The following is a 6000-nucleotide window of genomic DNA, read 5'->3' as shown; positions in this document are numbered from 1 at the left end:
GCCCAAAATAGCTATGGGTCAAGATGAGGAACAAGAGCGCAAAACATTCTTCAGCGTCACCCTGAGTTTAGCTACTGTAGAGCTTAGCCCCCAACGTTATCCGCTAACGTACGCCTGAAAGATGATCATATTTTACCGCGTGGAGTTTCTGGTGCGCAGGTGCCCTAACCCTGGTTCCGCCGCCCTCGTCGGTGAAAATCGTAAGACCATAAGAAGAGCCCGCTCTCCCCACCCCTACCCCCACCCCATTAGGCCGATGGTCTATCTAGGTATTCTCGTTTTTAAAAGGAAGCCTCTGGCTTCTTTGGCCGTGAACCTCCCTGGCATCCTCTTAGCCCTGGATGGGGTACCTTTCCTTGCTCTCAGTTTACTTTCTAGCTGAACTGCTGTTATTGTGGCTTTGAACAACGCGCCAGCATTCTAGAAAGATTTCACCCTCTTCACTGTCCTTTTCAACTTCCTTTTTACCAATCCCCCTCATTTGGGGGACGTTTCTTCTTTTGAAGTCATACCTGACTCTGTGTGACTTTGTTGGCAATTGTCCACTGACATATATGTTGTGCTTGGCAGCATTGTGGTCTCTGTTTGCAATTGGTTCAACAACACATTTCACACCAGGGCCTGGGCCCCACTTAAGCTTGAATCCGGGGTCACCTTCCCTCTAGTTGGTTATGTGCCCAACAGTTCTAGGGCACTGTCATTTAGGCTACCTAGAAATTTTACCTCTTTGTCATTACTGGAATGCATATTGAGCTATGTGAGGATTGACTCATTACCAGAGCACTTCCTCTTTTGGATGCCTACTTCATTTCATTCTCCATTTCAAAATCACCTTGGGCACTTTAGTCTGCCAAATTACTCTTGGAAGCAGATGTCACTATCCACAACACAGGGTGTGTTGGAGCAGGGTGGGAGGGCCATTTTTCCTTTTAGTTTTTTAGTGTATATTTTTCAATATATGACACATCATCTTTATATGAAAATTAATTTTTAGAATTAGAAGCATGCAGGTTTAAAAATGTCACCACTGTGGTGGCTGGTGTTGCTCTAAAGCAGTGGTGCTTCTGAATTTAAAAACAACAGTCCTTGTTCAAGACATGTTTCTAACAATTAAGGCACACAAATAGAATCCTATGTCCACCTATTCAGAAGTCTGATTAAGTTCAATGACACTGACTCCGAGGTAAGCGTAACAGGCACTAGTGTAGTGGCAAATTCAGAAGTGCAGGGTCCCTTCATGATAATTTATTTATTTTATTTATTAATTCAATTTATATACCGCCCCATAGCCGAAGCTCTCTGGGCGGTTTACAACAGGTAAAAAACATCTGACATACAATTAAAACCTCATATTAAGCAGTTTAAAAATAAGTTAAAATATCAAGAATTAAAACATAATTAAACACACACTAAAATGCATATTAAATACTACTAAAATGCTGAAAATGCCTGGGAGAAGAGGAAGGTTTTCATCTGATGCCGAAAAGATAATAATGTTGGCGCCAGGCGTATCTCATCAAGAAGAATATTCCATAGTTCGGGGGCCACCACTGAGAAGGTCCTTTTTCTTGTTGTCACCTTCCGGGCTTCTTTCTGAGTAGGCACCCGGAGGAGGGCCTTCAATGTTGAGTGCAGTGTGCGGGTAGGTTCATATCGGGAGAGGTGTTCCATCAGGTATTGTGGTCCCATGCCATTCCCCCTCACAGTCATACCCCTTTCTGAGATTGTACAACCTTAAAAGACTATAGAATAAAATGGCCAGGCTTGAATTTTGTTTTCTGCTTCTCCGTCACTGTCTCCATTTGACTGTCCTTTCATACTGTCAGAGATATTGCTTGAATTGCCAAATTCAATGTCTACACATTTACCTCCTGCTGCTACCAAACTGCTTGATGATGTAGATAGCATGCTATCATCAGGCTTCACTGTATCTTCTTTTACAGCTACAGACTTCTCAGTCTCCACAACTTGTCTTGGCTTTCTGAAGTAGGAACTAATGAAGGCTTGCAATTGACATTTATTGGGGTTGCATAACTGACTTAGAAAGCCCTACAGCAGGAAAGAAAACACAAACTTTTTTTAAAAAAAACTGTGGGGTACATAGACTCCCCCCTCTCCTTCTCTAAGGGCTTATTAGCTGCTGGATTAAGACAAAGCCTGTTTTTCCTAAATGAAAGAATTCACAGTCTCCAACCTTTTGAATTTTGCTGAAACATATATACACACACAGTACTTTCCCTCTTCCTCCTCCTCCCTTTTATCCCCGGCTTTGGGCTGGAGGAAAGCACCTTCTCCCTTCCCTTTTTTGCTTTTGGGTTGAGAAGGAGATCCTTGTTAATGCCTTCTCCCACAACAACAGATGCCCCTGGGACCCAATCAGCATGAAAGGGGAGAGTGTTAGCTACTGAGAAGAGTCTTCTTAATGGCTGACTCACCTCCTTTCACTCTGTTTGGCTCCAATCAGCATGAAAGTGGCCAACACACTCCCCTTTCATGCTGATTGGCTCATAGGATACTGGAGACATAGGGATCCAGCTGGGGCTTGGCTACCCAAAAAGTAAGAGGTCTAAGACACACATAACCCCAATACCCTGGGTGACTACACTCATTGTAATAGGAGTGCAGTGTTAAATACATGTAATGAGTTGGGCTTGGCAACAGACCTTTCCGGAGGGTATAAGATAAGGAGTCTCCCTGATACATAATCTGAAGTGCACAGAAAAGTGTGCTAGAGTAGTTTGCTATGCACAGTCAAGAATGTATATTCAGCAAGAAGGCTACTGGGAAGCTACTATCTAACTTAAAGGAATTGTATCAACTTTGAACAACTAATAACTAAAAGGAGCAGAGCTATGCAGCTACTAACCTGTTTCTATATAGTAGGAGACCACTAAACTGCAGCAAAAAAGGAACATGGGAAGTGATCTCATACTGCATCAGACCATTAGTCCCACTATTGGCTGCAGTGATCTTGCAGGGTTATCAGACAGGGTATCTATCATGGAATATTTCCCAGACCTTCTGGCAGGAAGTGAACCTTGCCCCGTTTGCATGTACAATGTGAGCTCTTCCACTAAGCTACGGTCCTACAAGGAAATTCTTCAGGAAGTGTTTGCCCTATCTCACCCCCAAAAGGCCACTAGCAATTCTAGGAGGCCTGCTTAATTCACTTGGTTGCAATTGGGCTAAATTTAGCTAAGGAAATAAAACATTGGTGGCCAAATGACTGGGCACGGGGAAGGGCTGTGTGATATTTCATGCAATAAATTCCAGCTTTGGTAGTAAACTTGGAATGTGAAAGAAGTCCCTTTCGCCAATGTCTGTTTACAGAGCCAGGAACTCACCATACTGACGCAGCAGTGGAACAAGGTTTGGGTCAAAGACCAGCAGACAGTTTTGTTTGTTCTACCACAGGGAGAGCCACCTTCTCTCATTTGGGAAACTAGTGGTCATAAATACATCTCATTGTTGGCAGGGCTGTTCCAAGACACCCGCCTCCATTCCATGTACCAAAGTAGAGGTGACTGGGCCAGCATCCTCATCGCACTCAAGAGGAGCAGGCTGTTAGGAGGTACAGAACTGGCCCTGGGAAACAGAGCTCTGTCCTTCACTCTCACTCCCCTGCATCTGCCACTTGAGGCAGACACCTCACTCTGCCTGATGGTAGGGCCAGCTCCAATTATTGAGGCACAAGTTGCAACACACAGGCTAAAAGATTTTCCCAAGACAAGTGCATTTTTTCCCATGTACAAGACCACCTGCATAAGTTCAGTGGTGCAAACTGTCCTTCCTTAACTCTCACTTCAATGCAAATAGTAAAATTAGAAGAGGTGACCAAAGGTGGATCTATCTATCTATCTAATAGTTTTGTAAGCTGTCGTGCGTGGAGGCGGGGTGTAGAAACAGGATGGCAGGCAGGTGAGGCAAAGGAGTGAGGGAAGCAAGGATGAGGGCAGGTGGGGTGAGTGAGGGCAGGATGGGCGAGCGCAGGGGACAAGCAACAGTGGCAATGCAGGATGCTGATAAGCAGTTCAGGTGTGGCAGCAGCAGGGGCAGCCTGGGGAAGCTGCCTAAATGGGGCAGCAGTGAGTCCCGGGGGGGGGCTGTTTTGGGAGTTGCCTGGCTGTGTGCGTTTGGGGGTGTCTGGTGTGTGTGCACGCACACACACATGTGTGCATGTTTGGGAATCCCAGGGTGGGGGTTGGGACTGTGTGTCTGTCTGTCTAGCAATGTGTGCAGGGCAAAGCCTCTAGGGAGAATGTAAGAGCCCAGCCGGATCAGGTCGGTAGACCAACTAAGCCAGCATCCTGTTCTCACTATGGCCAACCAGTTGCTCATGGGAAACCTGCAAGCAGGACCTGAGTGCTAAGAGCATTCTCCCTTCCTGTGGCTTCCAGCAACTGCCATTCCGAAGTATACTGCCTCTGACTGTGGAGGCAGAGCATAGCAATCATGGCTAGCCATCATAGATAGCCTACTCCATGAATTTGCCTAATTCTCTTCTAAAGTCATCCAAGTTGGTGGCCATCACTGCCTCAATGGAGCAAATTCCATAGTTTAACTATGCACTGTGTAAATAAGTTCTTTCTTTTGTCTGTCCTGAAATCTTCCATCATTGAGCTTCATTGGACATACAAGAGTTCTAGTGTTATGGGAGAGGGAGAAAAGCTTTTATCTGTTTACTTTCTCCATGCCATGCATAATTTTATACACTTCTATCATATCATCTTTGACTCGCCTTTTCTCCAAACTAAAAAGCCCCAGATGCTACAACCTTTCCTCATAGGGGAGTCACTCCATCCTTTTTGATAATTCTGGCTGCCCTTTTCCGAAACTTTTCTAGCTCTACAATATTATTTTTGAGGTGAGGCAACCAGAACTGTACACAGTATTCCAAATGTGGCTGCACCATAGTTTTATATAACAGCATTATAATATCAGCAGTTTTATTTTTAATACCTTTCCTAGTGACATACTGGCCCAATACAACAATCCTCTTGCCCTAGCTTTAATTCTCTGAATTCCTTGATGAGAATCATGAAGTTGCGAGAGGACACCTTGTCTTTGAGACATAGGAATAACTACCCTGTCCCCCAAATAAACAATATCATCTTGACAATGTAAAGAGTCTTTTATAGGCCAAAAAGGCTTTGCAACAGGAGAAACATCTCTCAGATACTTGCCTTTTTCACAGCTGCCGCACACTGGGTTGACATCTTTGTCAAGCGATCCACTAATCTCAAGGTTTTATTCCTGGTCAGTCACTGCCAATTCAGACCCCATGAGTGTATATGTGAAATTAAGATTTTGTGCTCCAATATGCACAACTTTATACGTGTTTACACTGACTTGCATTTGCCATTTTACTGCCCATTCACTCAGTTTGGAGATGCTCTTTTGGAGCTCCTCAGAATCCCTTTTTGTTTTAACAACCCTGAACGATTTTGTATCAGCAAACTTGGCCACCTCACTGCTCACCCCTAACTCTAGATCATTTATGAACAAATTAAAAAGCACAGGTTTCAATACTGATCCTCAGGGCTCCACCATCTATAGCTCTCCATTGGAAGAACTCTCCATTTATTCCTACTTAGTTCCTGTCCAGAAGAGGACCTCTCCTTTTATTCCATCACTGCTAAGCTTACTCTGGTGAGATACCTTGTCGAAAGCTTTTTGAAAGTCTAAGTACATTATGTCCACTGGATCAACTCTTACCTGTATGCTTGTTGACACTCTCAAAGGATTCTAATAGGTTAGTGAGACAGGACTTTCCCTCTTGGCTTTGCTTCAACAAGACTTGTTTGGTTATTTTGTCTTTTATAATATTTTCTAACAGTTTTCCCAGGAGAGACATTACACAACCTGTAATTTCCTGGATCCCCCTGGATCCTTTTTAAAGATTAGCATTACATTGGCCACTTTCCAGTCCTCAGCTATGGAGGTGGATCTAAGGGACAAGTTACGTATTTTCATTAGACGATCAGCAATTTCATTTGAGTT

Source organism: Rhineura floridana, chromosome 3, assembly GCF_030035675.1.
Source record: "Rhineura floridana isolate rRhiFlo1 chromosome 3, rRhiFlo1.hap2, whole genome shotgun sequence".
NCBI lineage: Eukaryota > Metazoa > Chordata > Lepidosauria > Squamata > Rhineuridae > Rhineura > Rhineura floridana.
This window is presented reverse-complemented; position numbering follows the sequence as displayed.